Source organism: Pleurodeles waltl, chromosome 9, assembly GCF_031143425.1.
Source record: "Pleurodeles waltl isolate 20211129_DDA chromosome 9, aPleWal1.hap1.20221129, whole genome shotgun sequence".
Taxonomy (NCBI): domain Eukaryota; kingdom Metazoa; phylum Chordata; class Amphibia; order Caudata; family Salamandridae; genus Pleurodeles; species Pleurodeles waltl.
In genome coordinates, this window is record NC_090448.1 from 853,730,781 (window position 1) to 853,750,573 (window position 19,793).

The following is a 19,793-nucleotide window of genomic DNA, read 5'->3' on the forward strand; positions in this document are numbered from 1 at the left end:
TTTTGTAGTGTTTTCATTGTTTTACTGTGAGAGTGCACAAATACTTTACACATTGCCTCTTTAGTTTAATTTAGCCTGACTGCTCTGTGCCAAGCTACCAGATGGTGAGTACAGGTAAACGTTTAGTGTGTATCTTACGTGCCCTGACTAGGATTGTGGTCCCTTCTTGGATAGGGTGCAAACCTCTGCCCACTTAAGACCCAATTTCCAATAGTTGGTTTTGGGATTTTGTGCACTTTATCACTGCTAACCAGTGCTAAAGTGATTGTGCTCTCTCCTTAAAACATTGTACAATTGTCTTATACCTAAAAGACATATTTAATTTACTTGTACGTCCCTCGTAAGGTGGTACTCCCTGCACCGAGGGCCTGTAAATTAAATTCTACCATGGTCCTGAAACACTGATTGTGCCAACCAATTAAGTAGCGTTGTAAACATGTCAGAGGGCAGAGTGAAATGCATCTCAAAAGCAGGACATGTACTTTTAAGTTTTAAGTGTCCTTTTAGTGAAAACACTAAAATTCACTGTTTTCTACTGTAAGACATAGCTCTCCCTTAGAATAACAGTGAAGTTGCTTTATTACAATTTTTAAACATAATTTCCAAATGGGAAGAGATAACCAGTTCAAGTTTTGTGTCTCTGGAATCACAATTCAAAATCCTAACTTATGGTGAATTTGGATTTTAATTTGCAAATGTGAAAATGCCACTTTTAGAAAGATGGCATTTTCTTGCCTTAGCCCTTTGGTGCCTTCATCTTGTCTCTAGTCACATGACTGAGAATAGCTGACAGTTGAGCTTAGTGGATTCCTCCTAGACAACCACAACCAATAAGGAGTTTAGGTGTGCCTGGATGGGCCATCTCTGGCAGGATGGAAGGGAGGTGTTGGGTCCAGCCTCACTTGCACCTCTATAGGCTGTGTCCTTTCTCCACTCAAAAGGCTACATACTCCCTGTAGTTAGTCTGGAGCCAGGACAGGTAAGGCAGGATACCTGGGGACATCAAAGAGAATTTCTAGAAACTTCTCCCATCTTCCAGAGGTAGGGCATCAGGTCTAAGTATGGGACCTCAGACACCACCTCTTTGGTACACTTCCAGGTCTGTGGAAGTACTGCCAGGAAGAAGGACTGCTATGCTGCTGAAAGGGCTGTCACTCTCGCGGACTGCTGTGTTGAAGGACTGCTGTCCTACTGTGCTGACCTGCTGCCCTCTTATTTGTATGAGAAGGACTGGACCTGCATCCGTTGAACCCAGGACCCCATAATGACTCCAAAAGCTATCCCAAGAGCTACTTTGCTGACCTCCTGACTTGAGCCTCAGGGATAGAAGGCTTCAACAACACTGATCCTAGCACCTGTACTTGGCCATTAGAGAGCCTACCCTGTCTAGTGGTCCCATCCCAGCCCTGGATGCTTGGAAATGGGGTTAATATGCTCTGCCAGCCTCTGTGGCTACAGCAGAATAAATGCATCTACTCTACTGTGCAGCACAAACCCGGGCAGAACTGATATATTGCCACTGTTGCTTGGATTGCACAGTTTGCAAAGACCCCCCCAACATCTCCTCCACAGCCTGCGGCCTCTTGAGAACTGCTACGCAATGAATCCTCAATGCAGCTCCTCACTTCCCTCATTGATGGCAGCTTCGACAATGGCATCGGACTCAGCATCACAGCCACTTTGCTCAGTGGATCTAACTGGGTCTCTGTAGCTGGCCAGTGCTCCATTAAGGTCCGGCTGAACTTGTGACTTTGTCACAGTCCTGTGTGATCAGATATCCACAGTTGGCACATTGTGCTTTTTGGTACAATTATCACTGAAGCCTTTAAACCTTCATATCTATGGGTGTACAGTATGCATTTAGTTGTATTGGTCTTGTTTTTCTTTTTTTTAATTACTCTGTTTTTCTACTCTTTAAGGGATCCTTTTTGTGTGGTGTTTTCACATTGTTACTGTTTGAAGTATTGCACAAATACTTTACTCATTGCCTCTAAGTAAATCCTGCCTGCTCTGTCCCAAGCTACTATGGGGGTGAGCATTGTAGCAAGCCATCTCAAAAGCATGTTTCCCAAGTTTGATATCTGTCCAGGCAACATAAAATATTATCAGCATTTGAGCAGTCTCTTCTATGCAGTAAAGCTGCATTTATTTACATTTCGTTATAAAATTGGGCTATTATTCTTATTTTTTTCAAATAAATATAATAAGGAATTTGAGTATGCTTACAACAAAAAAAGAAACTGAAGCAGAAACAGAAAATTATTCATAAAAAAGTCTGAAATAACAAATAGAAGCAAATAAGCATGTGAGTTATTGGTTTTACACCCTACTCTGAAACACTCACTGTGTATCAGCAAAGAGAGTAAGGTTGGGTAAGTGTGGGCAGGTGTGTGTAATATGGTCATAAATGGAACCAAAAACAAAGAGAAAAATACTAACAAAGGATGAATGGTAAGGTTTAAGGGCCTGATGTACTATTATCTTCCACAAAGTAATGTGCAATTTGCACTCTGATTTGTTTGTGAAAGAGGGTGCGATTTGTGATGTGACTCTTGTCATAACAGGTCACATCAGAAATTGCACATTAGCAGTGGGTCACAAAGTAACCTACCTAATAAATATTCATAGGTCGCAATTTGCAACTGCCTGTGATTGGCTGCAGATGCAGGGATGAGGGTCTTGAAGAGACAGCAGACCTTGTCTCTGAATTCGCATTCCCAAATTGGAAACTTGTATTTTTTTTTTAAGTTGCGGGTACTGTCGCGATTCTCAAAAGGAAAACAGGGACCAGTTCCCCTTTGTGAATCAGAAATCCCGCCCTTTGAGATGTGAGAATATGTTCAAAAGTTTGCAGTTTATTATAATTCAAATTATTTTATTATCATGTTATGGAACTCCTAAGAGATCCACATGAATACAAATACAAAACCCTAAAAATCCCCATAATAAGATACATATTTCCTAAAGGAGCGATAAAAAATAAATAAATACATAATACAATAGTTCATTAATTAAAACACCAAATTCAGAATATCTGCAAGAATGATTGAAAGAATTTAAAAATCTTCTAACAAATTATTTCATTGTGGGGGGAGTAACATAAATCCAATGCCTCTCTATGAGATCTAATATTAAGCTGCAAAAAAAGGGGCTTCAACCAAAATTTCCTTGGAATGGCCAGAGCCGGGCAAACAAATAAGACATGTGTAAGAGACTGTACCCCTCCTTGACATAGGTCACAAATGCTACTAGAGCCATCCTACCTGGACGTGAGATCTTTCAGTGGCAATCTATTTAGTCTAAGCAACATACACAATCGCCTCACCCCATGGTTTAAGTTCCAGGTCAAGTAGGGTTGCACCATTTTCATAGTTACTGAGGTAATTAATTTCTCTAAACCTCTTCTTTAGCGACACCCCTTCATGTCCATCAAAAAGCCTTTAGACCATGATGCTTCCTTCTGGATTTTTTTTAATAATACACAGGGAATTGAAGGACAGAGCTCCAAGTCTAACTCTAGGAGTTGAGTAGCTTTGATGTAATTTAAAAAAAAAAAAAAATGATTTTTCCCTCAGACTGCTAAAGATCTCACTATATGCTAAGTTTCTCAATGTACAATTTTCACTGTGCATGAGGTTGTGTGCGCCCTTCCTATTACTGCCACAAGGCCTTGCACAAAGATGTTCCTAATGTCAAATTCAAGGCGTAGTGCAGCCTCTAAGACTGGATGATTACAAGAGACCATGCGTCTCAGAATGCGGCCTTCAATTTTGTCCAAAAAATCCCATTTAGTTGTATCAATACACTCCAGTGCATATAATAGAGTCGCTGGGATCTTAACCTGGTAGGCTGATAGTAAGTGGGCAAAATGGCGCTTACCATTTGCCTTATAAAAGGCTGAAAGGCCTTAGGCTAATGGCAGGGCCTTGTTGGTATTCTGATGTATGTGATCAGAATCTTTAATTGAAGCCGAAAAGATCTTACCCAAAAACTGGTATGCTGCAGGGAAACAAAACTTTTCCTGTGACTTAGCTGTATTAATTTTCAGGTAGTGCATCTCTGAGTAACTTTTTGAAGCAGCCAGACGATGGTTTAGGCCCTTTGGGGTAAGGTCATACACTACTTTATCATCCGCATACAACAGACACAAAATTGGCCGGCCCCCCACCGCAGGGGCATCGCCGGAGGAGTTCCTGAGGCTTAGAGGTAGGTCATGGATATAAAGGGAGAAAAGTAATGGGGCCAGTATGCAACCTTGTTTTAAGCCATTTTTGGTTAATACCTTTGAAGATAGGCCCTGTTCTCTGCCCAGTAAGATTTTACACCAGGTTGATGAGTATAGGGCAATCACCAATTGCAGGAGGCCAGATGGAACTCCTAGATCTTGGAGTTTTTTCCACAGTATTCCCCTATCCACTCTGTCAAATGCTGTGGAATAATCGATAAATGCCGCATACAATATACCTCCCCTAGTCACGACATCCTTATCAATTATGGTTTGAATTATCAAGATATTGTCTAGGGTATTATGGACTTTTCTGAAGCCTGCATGTTCCTCTTGTAAAATACCCTTTTCCTCCACCCAATCCATCAATTGTATGAGGATACTTTGCAAATATCTTTCCTGTAGCGTCTAATAAGGCAATTTGTCTATAATTTGACAGGATTGATCTATCTCCCTTTTTATGTAAAGGGATTATTATACTACCTGTCCATGATTCCGGGATGGCGCCATAGGCATAGCATAGTCCAAAAAATGGTTGATGTAATTTTGCCAAGAGCAAAGGCTCCCTTTTAATTAGGGTAATTGGGATCTCATCTGGGCCCATGGCACCTGATGAACGCATTGATGTTATGATCCCTTCTAGTTCTATCCCTGTTGGTACCCCTGTATAACCCCTTTCTCCACCTATATTTAATACAATCTAATTTCTCCTCATATCAGCACCCTATTTTCAGCATACAGTTCTTTAAATATACGATTTCCAAACTTCCTCTGCTATCGGGGCAGCCGCTAAGTTTTTACGATTTCCGCAACCCTCCGATATAATAGTCCAGAATAATCTGGTGTTTCTCTTTACGGCAGCTTCGCTCACTGCCACCCAATTCTGGTCCTCTTTTTTGTTTGAATTGTCAGTTTCAGCCTCGATCTTCTTCTCTTTAATTTTGTTATTTCCCTGCTCATCTCCTTAGACATGTACTCCAGATGTTGACGTATTAACTTATTAATTACTCTATTCAGGTTCAAAATAGGGAGCTGGTCGTTACCCACGCTTGTTAAATTACGCCCAGGCTTCTTTTGCGCAGAAGTATTCCTTATCAGCTTGGGAAATTGTATTAGTGCTTCTTTCCTCCACACCTCCATATTTCCTGTGATATTCTCCAACAGTGGCTTAATCAATAGCATTTTTACTGTTGACCAAGAAATTCTCCTATTTTTCCCATACTACTTATGTTTACACCTTTTAAAGACCACAAATCTGTTACCCCTAACTTCAGGCATAAGGAAAGCCTTAAGATTTTATGGTCACTATATGGAGTGTCAAATACCTCCATGTCCCCAACTTTTTGGGCCAGGTTATATGAAGCACAGATGTAGTCTATTATGGAGTTATTATTAAATGAATTATGGGTGGGATTTGCGGGAGAATCCATACTGTGCGCCCATTAAGAATGATACAGCCGCATGCCCTTAGGCCTTTCAACAAAGATATGCCTTTTTTATCTGTCCTAATTCTTGGAGGGAACTTAATGGCTGGGATAATAAGCGATTTTTCTCTGTCTCGGTTACTAAAGGCATGAAGCTTAGTGTTAGAAACTTTGCAATTTAAGTCCCCCATCACAATTAAATTGACGGGTTTTCTTATAGCGCAAATTTGTACAAAGAGTTGTTGAAGTAAAATGTCACATTCTTTTTCAGGAGGGATCTACACATTCATAATAGTTATGGGTATTTTTGCACTCTTCTCTCCTCTAAGATGTACTTGTACTATTTGGCACAAATTTGTAGAATCGGGGAGACTGACATATTCCCAGTTATATCTGTTACTTAAAAGCACTGGTATTCTCCCTTTATCATGCCCTTTTTTTGAAGGGAGTGCTTTTTTGCTTAAAACCGTGTAACCCGGACAGATAAAATCATTTAGACACCAAGTTTCTTGAATAAAAATCAAATCAAACCTCATGGAACACAAAACTTGTACTTTACATTGATCTTTCCCTAGACCTGCAATATTCCAGGAAGTCAGGGTAGGGCCAGTACTAAAGAACTAAGAAGGCTGATTCAACTTCTCCCTCGGCTTAGGTCTGTTCAATATCCCCGCTAGCCAATTCCAATTTTTGTGAATGGCACCATAGCCCTGCGATTTGGGCCCTTGCACCACATTCACTACCATTATACCTTGGTGTAAAGAAACTTGGACACTTTCTCCTAAGGTGGAAAAAGATTCCCCCCCCCCATTCATGGCTGAATTTATGGGAGCTGATCCTTGAGTCTTGGACGACCCACCCAAAAGCAATGCCTTCACTTTGACTGGGATCACATCTATTCCTCTACGTTGTAAACGGGCACTATTAGCCAATATGAATTTCACAGTAGTTTTGGAATAGAACCAAATCTTTGCCTGGCTCCTACCTTTACTGTGGTCAGGAAAGACCTTCACAATATCAGAACTTTCAATTAGATTGAGCTCATCTATTTCCAAGAAACATGATAATATGAATGATCGATTTCTGCATACATTTGAGTCAAATATAGCCAGGAATTCCAAAAAGTCAGGTATGTCGGTCTGCCCATCAGGGGCCATATCCCCTCTGAATTTTCCTCCCATACTCTGAAAACTGGCTCCCGAATGAGGCCCCTTATCCACGTTAGGGGCCAATTCAGTCGGGAACATGATGGAAGAGTCGGGCCTTACACATGGGATCACTGGAGTCACTGGGTCATCCATCTGAGCCAGGACTTCTGCTTGTCCAATTACAAATGCACCCTCAGTCTTGTTCAGAAAATTCTTCAAAGGGAGGCCCAGTTTCATAGTGTCCATATATTCCACCTGTTCTCTCTCTTCAAACGTAACCTTTGGTTCTTTTTTTTAAAATAATTCTCAAATTTATTTTCTTTCCCGACTTTTTCCCTCTTATTTTGGATATTCTACTGGCCTGCCCCACCTCGATTTCTATTTGATCACTTTGCTCTACTCGCTCCACCTGCTTTATAGGTAGGTGATCTTTGGGAAGGAAGATTGGAAATGGTACTGTATTGGGGGTAGGGACCGTTTCCTTGAACTGTGTGATGTGGTCCAGTGGAGTAGTATTATGAAATGAAAGAGAATTAGTAAACAAATTGTCCAAAGAATATATCTTGTTCTCTTCCGAGGCATGAATTACTATCCTAGTGTCTCCTTTGTCCACCTGTGATTTCCCAATTAGAGTTCCTCTATTGAGGAGAGCGGGTTTCTCACCTTCAGTATTCAGATCTTCAGTACTTGTATACGGCAAGCTAATACCATTTGCGTTCAGACCCAAGCTTTTAGTTGCTTCTTTTTTAGATCACGTAATCCACTCTGTTGGGGAATGGCTCATATTTTGATTTACTAGTAAAACTTTTAAAATAGAAACCAAAATATCTTGAGTATGGCCTGAAATTTTTACTTATTCCTCCAAAAGTTCCAGGATGGATGATAAAATTATTTCAAGACACTTGAGAGAATAGGAGAAAACTACGTGTTGTGAAGGTGGACACCCTAGATCTGTGGTAGCAAATGGAGATAAATCTGGAGTTAAATCAGAAAGAAAATGATCCAAGGGGGTACTATTGAATAGTTTTAACAAGGGTGAGACGATATTAGAGTGTGCTTCTGTGGGTGTCATTGGTATAATTGAGGGTGCTAATCTACAGCTAAGCCCCTCATCCAAATCTATATCAGGGAGGGTAAAATCAGTGGCTTTGACCTGATTTATCTCCCCACAATAGCCCTCGCAGACCCCTCCTTAGCATTAGTGCCCTCACCTATCAAAACATTTGGATCATTGTTCTGAGTAGGGCCTAAAGGGGATAGATTAAAGACGCCAGGTGTGTTTTCATCCATAACCACTATTTTCTCACAAGGCTCCTTCGACAGGAATGGTAGGATAGAATTCAAACTTTTTATATTTACTTGTGGCACCCCTTTGTTTCTCAGGGGGGGTTTAATTTAGTTTTTTTACATGCCCGATTAAGGAAGGACCTACTCCTTCTTGTGTGTGTAGACGTCATTCTTTTGGTGCTGTTCTCAATCACCCTATTGCTACAATATTTCTCTGATACACCGCTCTCTCAAAATATAGGCGATGTCCAGTATAGTAAAGTAGACCACCAACTACCAAGAGTACCACCTGATCCCAGTTGCAGTTGGGGCAGGAATGAAATGAAATGAAATGAAATGGAGAGACCGGCACCAGGTGGGCAGAAGCTGGAAGGCCAACCCGACTCCCAGCCCTTCTAGCGCTCTCCTAGCACTCCCAGCACTCCCAGCACTCCCAACACTCCACACTCTTAATCCTCTCCCTTGCTGCGAGCTTCAGTTTAGGGATCTCGGGGCTTCCACTGACAAGCCGCTTCCAGTCCGACAATAGTCAATAATCAATAGTCACAATAACTACGGTGCCTTTGTGAGTAAGAGACCACAGAAGTCAATGAAGTCTGTTAGACACTGGAGGCCGGTGAAGGGAAAAAGCATCTTTTAGGACTCATGTAAGTCAATAGGAGTCAATAAGGGTCATAAGAGGTGCTGGGGAATTTAAGGCACTATGAGCACTATAAGGCGGTTAGACAGGCAGGTGACTGAGGAGGGGTGGGAGAGAGACCCCTCTCTCCCCTTCTCCCTTTTACCCCCTTACCTCAGTCACAAAAGGTCAGGCCTGCTACCACGCTCCCTCGCTTGTTCCTTGAAGCCCAGTGGCCTCCAAACAATCTCCTCCTTCCTCTTTCCTTCTCCTTCAGTCCTCTGCTCCCCAGCACTGCAGCACTGCAGCACTGCAGGACTGCTCACCTCACTTCTCCAATGTGCGCAGGTTTCACAATCCCCAACTCGGCGTGCTCGGCTCAGCTCCGAGCTCCAACACTCAACGCACACCAACTTCAAGGCCTGCCACCTCTCCGGGCTCAGGACTCATGGTCTTAGGGCTCAGAGCTCTGCGCTAAGGGCAAAGATCCAAGATAAGAAGGGAGACCCTCCCGAAAAACTTTGTCCGCCATCCACCGTCAGGCACTCAGCACCCGACTGCAGGAGAAGCTCAGCAGGATCCAAGATAAGGGGGGAGACCCTCCTGAAAAGCTCGATTCACCATCCGCCGTCAGGCACCCAGCACACGGGCACAGGAGAGGCTCAGCGGGCCCCAACAGCAGCCCAACAGCGGCTGTGGTGCACGCCACTCACAGCGAGCGCGAGGACGGAACAAAAGCAGAACCGGAAACCAAGTCTGCTTCCGTAAGCCGCCTCAACCTTTCCCCCAATAGTTTGCAACCTCAATTGCGGTCACAAATGATTGATGTATCCCTCTCCAACTTGCAGATGGGATGCAAGTGCCCTTTCACACTTCCTCATATCTGAAAGATAGACAAGATCACAAAAGCTCTTTAATGAGTTATAAAAACATTGGTGGCTCATAAAAAGACATGTTTAAACAGTGAATATGTGCTTGCAAAACCAGTAATTTAGGGCCAGATGTAGCAACATTTAGAACTGCGACCCGCAAATTGCGAGTCAGAATGACTCGCAATTTGTGAGTCGCAATTCTGAATGTTGGATGGTGTCCCTGACACCATCTGCGATTCGCATGGGGGTCGCAAATGCCCACCTCATGAATAATCATGAGGTGGGTCGCAATTTTCGACCCCTTTGCGAATGGCGGCCCTCACAGGACAGCAGACCACCATGTCTGTGACTGCTTTTTTTATTTTTGTAATGCAGCCCGTTTTTGTTTCATTTTTTCAGAGCAGGCAGTGGTCCAAAGGACTGAAAAACTGAAAGGATTTTGCAGTGCCATTCTCAACGGGAAAGGGGTCCCATGGGGGCATCTTAATGCATTACTGTGCTTTTGAAAATGTTATTTTTTAGTATGTTATCTTAATATTTCTTTCACCTTTATTTTTGCTTTTTTACAGTTTTGCGGCACTCTCTTGAAACCAGATTCATGCAAGTATTAGTTCCCTTCAGACTGGACAAATGCCTGCCTAAATACAAATCATATAAACATGCATAACCCTAAAAATGGATTATGTATAACTTATGATAGAACATCATGTATTATGACCCTAGAATGCCTTAATTCTTTTAAATGTAATTATTTCACAGCATGATAAAATCGTGCAGAATGTTACCATTTCTGTACTGTACAACTGCCCCAGTACTTGGCAATTACAAGAAAAACACCATGGAAATAGGTAATTAATAAATTAGGCAGATTGTTCCAGTTTTTTAATACTCACAGAATAATCTATTTATGCAGTTTTGCCGCATAGATTTACTTCCTGCTTGCAGCAGGTGGTAAATGTAAACGAGGGTTGGTGCATTTGGTGGGGGAGAGGAAGGGAGCTGAGGGGAGTAGAAAAGGGAAGGCATGTTTTTTTTTTTTAAGCAGGTGGAAGCAAGATATTCTCCCCTATGTTCTGTAAAAAAAGCAGCATGAAAATTGGCTGCTGAAGTGTTTTCTAGCTAGAAAAACCGGGTACGTTCTTCCCTACGTAGTATATCAGGGCTTGGAAAACCTAGCCAAAGAGTATCAACTAGAAATTGACAGCGAGTTTGATTTGAATTTAACAGGACTTTATTGTACACAGCCGCCACACTGTTCTATGAAAATGATTAGTTAATAAAATTGATGTTGTAACGATGACAGTGTTGTTTGGAATGAATTTCAGAATGACATTAAGTTAATACATTTGATTAATATAACATCTAAGCGTGTCGGTCTCTCTATCAATTTATAACGTTTATTGTTAAAGTGGTTTATTTTGTGGAAAAACCTAACCAAGAATAATTAGGTGGAGAGAAATTAACACACACAAGCATGCTTTAGTTTCATTCTGCTTGACTTGGAAGCAGGCCGTAAAAAATTAAAATACATTTTGGGTCCGTTTTCTCACTTTTGATATTGGAAAAAGTGATGCACCAGTGGCGCAAGAGGCTTGTAAATAAGCCCCTTTAGTTTGATGTTGTGATAGTTCTAATTTATATTTCGCTTTTTGTAAAGCAAGATCGTTTCAGCATGGAGGGTCCTGGAGAGAGCTAGTCAATGAGTACTCTTTCCCCGGGAGGCTTTGTGGGTGAAGGAATGGCAGACAGGACTGGTTAGTGGGAGGAGGGGGAGTCACATGGGGTGGAGCAGGGGTTAAATAAGCTGGGAGAAGAAATGAAGTCCTCGTCCTCTTCCGGCTCATGGGGGAAATTTGTAAGGAGCTTTTTGCCACCAACCAGTCCTACATGCTTTTGGAGCGAGGGCTGCCACGTTAGGAAGGGTTTGCTGATAAGTGTGAACGTGGGGGGTGGGGAGTCAGATGCAGGCAGATCCACCCCTTGGGAAGAGGAGTAAGTTCAGGTGAAATGAGATCTGGGGTTAGGTTGACTGGAACAGGTGAAAGAAGCCGTGGTTGGAGGAGGTTTTGAAAGGAAGAGATGAGGATGACAGTGATAGAGGAAGTGACTGGAGTGAAGGGCAATAAGAATGCATGAGGCATTGTTGGGGGGAAATGGTGATGAGGGGCAAAGGAGAAATACAGTTGTTATGTGAAGGAGTTTCAGATGCTGTATGTTATATGTTCTAATGTTTTTGTTGCAGGCCTGTCCTAATAAATGGCCTTTTGCACAATATTTGTGTCATGATGATTATCCACAATACGAATTTCTCTGCCAAAACTGGTGTTAGAAATAGGGTGTCTAGTTGGCAGTCGGGTTGTACCCTGTCCAAGTACGGGCCCTCACTCTAGTCACGATAAGGGAGATACCCAGCTCAGATAACCCCTGCTTACCCTCTTGGTAGCTTGGCACGAGCAGTCAGGCTTATCTCAGAAGCAATGTGTAAAACATTTGCACATAACGCACAGTAACACAGTGAAAACACTACAAGAGGACACCACACCAGTTTTAGAAAAATAGCCAATGTTTATCTATATAAAACAGGACCAAATACAATACAAATCCAAAATACAATAATATGAATATGAATTCTGCAAGAATTACTCAAAAATACAGTTCCTTGAAGTCGAGCACTCCACCCGGGGCTATTACGGCATCATGATCAACAAAACCAGCAGTTCAGGCTGACCGCGGCATACGGTGTCGAGAAGACCCACAAACAGTACCTTTGGAATTCCAGGGCATCGTGATCTTCGCGATGAGACCGGAGAACAGCGTTGCTGGTGTCGCAGTGTCGGTTCTAGAGATTGGTGCGGGGGTCATCGGGCCCTAGAAGTCACACAGGTTACGGATCAAACTCCAGCCTGATGAAATCAGGAGCTCCAGCGTGCATGGCATTGGGGCTGCGATGCAAAGCGGGACAATGCAATGTGCGGTGCCCACAGGTCACAGTGCAGGCAGCGGCATGGTAACGTTCTCCACCAGCGTCGGTGAGGCCAGGGCTGTGGTGTGAAGGGGGGCGGTGCAACATGCAGGGTCACCAAGTCACTGTGCAGGCAGCGGCGTCATTGCTGAAGCAAAGTCAGCGGTAGGCCAAAGTCAGAGGTGCAGCATGGGACAGGCTCCATGCTTCATCCACACATCGCGGTGCAGACAGGGATGCCTGGTGACGACACTGGAGTCGATGGTGCTGGCATTGGGGGACTGGGGCTGCAGTGCGCGACGGAATGGTGCTTTGCGTACTTCAGGAGCGGTGTCCACAATCCATGGTGCAGGCAGTAGCGCCAGTGTCAACAGGAGCAGCGGCCTCGGGGATGCCCAGGCTGCAGTGTGAGCAAGGCGATGCCGGAGTGCGGGGCCCACAGGTCACGGTGCAAACAGTGGCTCGGTGGCAGCGTCAGATGACGCCAGCAGTGAGACCAGGGTTGTGGTGCAAAGTGGGGCAGTCTGACTCTGTGTGGCGTCGGCAGATCACGGTACAGGCCAGCGCATCGTTGGCAGCGTTGCAGTTGTTTTTCTTCTTGAACAGCACAAAACACACAGTTACCAGTGCTGTAGGCAGAAACTGAAGCCTTTGATATCCATGAGACTTCCAACAGGAGGCAAGCTCTAATCCAAGCCCTTGGAGAACTTTCTCAAGCAGGATACACAGCAAAGTTCACCTTTGCTCTCTCTTATGGCAGAAACGGCAACAGAGGCCATTCCAGCAAAGCAAAACAGCTAAGGTGTGGTACTCCTCCTCCAGTTCTTCAGCTCTTCTCTTTGGCAGAGGTTCCTCTTGATTCCAGAAAGATTATGAAAGTCTGGGGTTTTGGGTTCACTACTTATACCCCTTTCTACCTTTGAAGTTGGGAAAATTCAAAGGCCCCAGACACATACCAGGGTGCTGGAGATTGCATTGTGTGAGGGCAGGCACAGACCTTTCAGGTGCAAGTGACCACTCCTCCCTCCACTCTAGATCAGATGGCTCATCAGGATATGCAGGCCACACCCCAGCTACTTTTGTGTCACTGTCTAGAAGAGAGGTGTAAACAGCCCAACTGCCAAACTGACCCAGACAGGGAATCCACAACCAGGCAGAATCATAGAATGGTTTAAGCAAGAAAAATGCCTGCTTTCTAAAAGTGGCACTTTGAAACTAACAATCTTAAAACCAAATTCAATAAAAGATGTATTTTTAAATTGTGAGTTCAGAGACCCCAAACTCCACATTTCCATCTGCTCTCAAAGGGAATCTGCACTTTAAAGTTATTTAAAGGAAGCCCCCATGTTAACCTGTGAGAGAGATGGGCCTTGCAACAGTGAAAACTAAATTTGGCAGTATTCCACTGTTAGGACATGTAAAACACACCAGTACATGTCCTACCTTCTAAATGCACTACATGCTGCCCATGGTGCTACCAAGGGCCTACCTTAGTGGGGGTTTACCTGTAGTAAAGGGGAAGGTCTCAGCCTGTCAAGTGGGTACACTTGCCCTGTTGAATTGGCAGTTTAAAACTGTTCACACAAACACTGCAGTGGCAGGTCTGAGACATGTTCACTGGGCTACTCATGTGGGTGTCACAACCAATGTGGCAGACCCACTTGTAGCATTTGATTTACAAGCCTTAGGCACCTCTAGTGCACTATACTAGGGACTTATTAGTAAATCAGATGTGCCAATCATGGATAAACCAATCACCAATACAATTTACACAGAGAGCATACGCACTTTAGCACTGGTTAGCAGTGGTAAAGTGCCCAGAGTCCTGAGGCCAACAAAAACTAGAAAAAATAGGAGGGAGGAGGTAACAAGTTTAGGGATGACCCTGCAATAAGGGCCATTTCCAGACATTTGCCTGTGACATAAGCTAATTGTCTGGTTGTTATGGCTGTGGGAGTGATGTAGGATTCCTTAATGTACAAATGTGGAGATGGGGTGTGATAGCAGCATCGTTCATTCCACTGCTGCCCTCAAACATTTGAGAATATTAAATAGTAATTATTCTTTAAAATTAAATGAGTAGTGATCTGCAGTGATTTGAAGACAAAAAGCAAATGGAATAGCCATCAGCAGTATTAACGCCCTTTGGAGGAAGACATAATTTAATGTCAATGGCCAACTAGTACGGGAGGGGAAAAAAAGCCTTATCAGCCTAATGGCCTGAATAGACCCCAAAAATGGGGTGAGACTATTTCTCTCGCCTCAGAGGGGCCTCTCTGTATCATTTCCTGAATATCTGTTTCTGGAAATGTATGTATTCATTATGATTGATAAAGTCAATTCGGTGTTGGAAGGGAGTGGTGCTTGAGAATGAAGTGGGCCACCCTTCATTTTATGTGAGACCCACGTAGTTTCCAATTGATAGAAGATAGCAGCTAACTCTGTGCTGCTACACTTCACTGAATAGTTCTAAAAGTATTACTTATAAGTCTTTTTGTTGTGAATGTTTTTGCTCTGCCACTTTGCTACAGAAAATATAAGCACTGAAAATATTTGCGATCATGCATGGAAAAGCTTTGAGAATGGTATGTATGGAGATAAGTATTCTATGTACATTTTCCAGCCTGGTGATGTGCAACCATAGTGACAGATTTTTCCTTTTGGGCCTCATTACAAGTTGCCTGGAGAGAAATGATTGTATGTTTTCAGTGGTAATACCAATCTGGGCAATTATGAGTTTAACTCTGTGAGATTTTTTTTTCCGCATAGGAAATATGTGTTAAAATTTTGCACACTCATTTTCCTTACTCACTTCCAGAATTACTGGATGTGGTAAGTCCAGGCATAAAATAAGAACCCTACAGACTTGGTGATATATCATGTCAGTTGGAATAAATTAACTAAAAACACACACTTTGTGACCTAGAATTATTTTTCTTACATAATGAAGTAATTTCTCATATTGTAAAATTTAATACACATGCCCATTTAGCAAAAAGAACAGTAATAAGCAATTTATAAACTAGCTCATGCACAGGTGCATACATTACTATAAATTGCTCAGTACACCTTACCTTCCTCACACTGGCAAACCATACCAAGGAGGGAGTTGTTGGCTACGACATCATCTTAAATGCAAGGCAGATCTGGTCCCAGAAAAAGATACTGCAGCAGCAATTCAATTCACTTTATTTTATTGCACGATTTGGAACTCCAAAGAGGTCCACATGTACACTCATCATCTAGTCAAAAGGTAAAAATAAAAAAAAACCTTAGCGCATATATTCTAACTATCTTAAATACTATACATAAAAGCAGGAAAAATATAAAACAAAGTTATCTTTACAGTACATGTGAGAAACTAGGGCTGATTGCAGAGGCCCCATAACTTTTTGCCCCCATTTTCCACTTTATGCTGGTGTTTTCCTGACTCTGATGGTGCCCTGGGTACTGCTAACCAGTCCCAGGGCCTGTGCTCTGTGTAAAATGGATATGCAAATTAGGCTAATTATAATTGGCTAAGTTAACCTACCTATAAGTCCCTAGTATATGGTAGGGCATGTAGGTTTAGGGACCACAGCATAGGTGGTGCACACCTAGGTGCATTGCTGAGGTGCCCAGTGTCATTTTAAAAGCAAGCCTGCCTTGCTGGCTGCTTTTAAATTAAAGTTATATGCAAATTCGACTTTGGAATTAAAGGTACTTCCAAAGTCTTAAACTACCTTATTTTTACATATAAGTCACCCCTAAGGTGTGCCCTATGTGCCCCTAGGGCTGGGTGCCATGTAACTATAAGCAGGGACTTTATAAAAATAGATTTATAAGCCCTGGTGAGGTAAAAACAGCCAAATTCGTTTTTCCCTCATTGAAGTAAATGGCCTTCATAGGCTAGAATGGGCAGACTTTATTTTAAATTTTAAAGTCTCCTTAAATGTTACATACCAAGAATTTGGTATCAAATTGATTGTTGTAATAAATCCCACAACTTCCAGTTGTTGGATTTAATATAACTTGTCCAGGTAAAAAGTTTAGACTTTACCTAAAAAGTTGCCAATTTCAGCTCTGCATTGTTTTTGCTGCTGTGCTCTGATTGGCCAGCCTGCAGCAGCTTCTGCCAGGCTGCCTTGATGAGGTGTGAAGTGGCCAGACTTCACACAAAGGAATGTGCTTGGGGGAGAGAATCTCCCCTCAGCAGATGGTGAGGCAGGAAGGGGGAGGGCTGCCAAACTGGTCTTCAAAGGCAGAGAAGGACATTTGCAGCACCCAGCAACACCCCCACATCCTGCAACCCCAGACAATTAGGTGCCCCCTTGATTAGATTAGGAGAGGGCAGGAGAGGGGTGTTTTCATGATTTTTAGCCACACCAGTGGGTGGGCTCAGCCAGATGTAACCTCCAAAAATCAGATTCATCCATGTTGGATTTTTAGAGACTGTTGCCTTCTGGGATGGATTTTTGCCACACTTCCCAGGAAGTGGTCATCACAGGGGGACGACCCTGTCCCTGATTGGAGAACCAGGGCCCCCCTGCTTTTCACCCAGGAGCAAGGATAAAACTGGCAGACCTGCACCCACGCCTCAGATCCCCTCCAGAATTCAACAAGAAAGGAACTAAAGAAGAAGAAGGACTGCCCTGCTGGACCCCTGGCCTGCACCTGGAACCTGCACTCAGAAGGACTGCACCAGCTGCACAATTGGGCTTCACCACAAGAAGGACTTTGCCTGGCTTCAACTGGTTCAAGAAGGGACTCCCTGTTTGCTACAGGTGAAAAATTGCTAAACCAGAGTCCCCTGCACCAACTCCTGAAGAAAGCGACCAGCTGACCACTGTCCAGTGGCCAAAAAGGAGTTTGCGCCAGGTGCATTCTGGGAGTTGAAGTCCGCACTTCCCAAGGACCATCACAGAACTTCTGGACCCTTGGGGTGAGCTGTGGACCCCAAAAGAACCTTGAAAGAACATCTGGGTGAAGCCCCAGACGTTTGGAAAAGATTGGAGAATTTTTTTTAAAAAGCTCCATAAAGTGACCGACCCGACGCGGAAATTCTAGCCGGCTTGCCTCAACCGCGACCCGGCCTGACTTCGTGGTTCGTCCCGGTAAAGAAAAACATCCAAAAAAGAGACTAAGTCCGAACGTAAAAAGTTGACCGGGACCTCCCAGCCATCGTATCCGAGAAGGGCTCCATGGACGTCGGATCAAGATCCAGGTTTACCCCGGTCGAAGGATTTTCATCTAAAAAAAACGACTAAGTCCGAAGGTAAAAATCACCACCGAGGAAACCGACTTCGCGTATCCGGACAAGGGCTCCAGGAGGTCGGATCCAACTGGCAGGTTCGTCCCGGGGAAGAAAAACATCAAAAAAGAGACTAAGTCAGAAGGTAACTTTTTAACCGAGGCCTCCCGCGACTTGTAGCCGAGCAGGGCTCCATCGCGGTCGGCCTGAAAGTTTGACTTTGCCCCGGTCCTGGTGCAACCAGATGACCCGATTGGCGCTTTTCGTTTCTAAGCGCTAGAAAATAATAATACTTTAAAAATTCATATCTCCGGTTCCCCTGAACCGATTTTAATCGTTTTTGTGTCATTTTAAAGATAAAAATATAAGCTATTTTTATAAATTGGTTTTGGATTTTTAAACTGTTTCCTGTGTTTTATTTAATTACTGTTTTGTGATATTTGAATGCTTTACACTTTGTCTCCTAAGTTAAGCCTTGACGCTCGATGCCAAGCTACCAAGGGTAGAGCTGGGATTAATTTACTGAGACCTAACTGTACCTATGTGGCTTGTTGCTAGGTGTAGGTACCTACCTGCCCTACCAATAACCCATTTTCCAACAGTACAAAATAATCAGGTCGCAACCCATCACTTGTGAATTAAGATATCATACAATATTTACATAAAGAGACAACAATCACTGAAAACCTATTGTTTGGTAAATTTTGTTTTCTTCCCCTTCTAACCAATCACACATGTAAAAATCAGTACATAACATTATAGAATAAGACCAACAATAAAAGGAGAATTAGAATACCTATCAACAGAAGGTTTAGTGCCTTCACCATGACAGAAAGGTCCTACTACACGTCCCAGAGTATAAAATGACAGTACATTCAGATGGTGGCAACCTCGTTGTAACCACCAAAAGAGTGATAAGATCAATAAAGATTTAAAAAGGACTGAAAAAATTGAAACATCCTAAAACTAAATATTTCGTTGGGAGGATTATACATAAATTCCAATACCTCATCTGGTGAACATATATTAAAATTTGCACACAGCGATTTCAACCATTTTTTCCTTAACTCAACTAAGGTCAGACAAACGAATAGAACATGCATACAAATTTGTATCCCTATCTGGCAAAGATCACAAATATTTGAGGAACCATCCCTCTTAGCAGTCATATCTTTAAGAGGTAGTCTGTTAAATCTCAACAAAATGAGAAAATGTCTTACTCCATGTGGTAAATTCCACAGTAAAAAAGGTTGTGGGTAATTAAAAATCGCCAAATTAGTTAATGTCCTTAACCTCCACTTTTTAAGACAAAACTCCATGTCCAACGAGAAGCTTTTTCCCCTTTTAGCTTTTTTAGACTCTTTTTAAATGAAAAGGGATGTTGAGATAAAACGAATGAACATTTAACTCAAGCAGTTGCAGAACAAGGTTAATAATTCTATAAAACTGAGATTTATCTCTTAATGAACCAAATGTTTCTTATATGCTAGGAGTCTTAAGGGCATTCTGAGCTAAACCGAAGGCTCTCCTAATTAATACAGCTAGGCCTTGTGTATAAACACTCTTGATGCCAAATTCTAGTCTGAAGGCTGACACAGAAACCAAATTATTACAGGAGACCAAGGCAAATATGGCCTTCAATCTTATTAAAAAACTCCCATTTAAACATTTCTATTCCTTCTATGGCATACAGGAAGGTGGATGGAATTTTTTCTTGATAAACAGATAGTAAGAAAGAAAAATGCCGCCAACCCACAGCTTTATAGAAGGCTAATATCCTGTGAGACTGAGACCAAGCCTTGCTGATGTCATTAAAAATGTGGTCTCGCTCACTGAGAGAACAGGATAGAACTTTACCCAAAAAACAATAGGAATTCACCCGCTCCAAACTTTGCTCACCCACTGACCAAGTAGACTTAATTTTTTTACGGTATTTATTCCCCAAGAAGCATACCACTTGAGATTTTAACGCATTTATTTTTAGGTGATGCTGCTTCGAGAAATCATATAAGGTGGCCAATCGCCT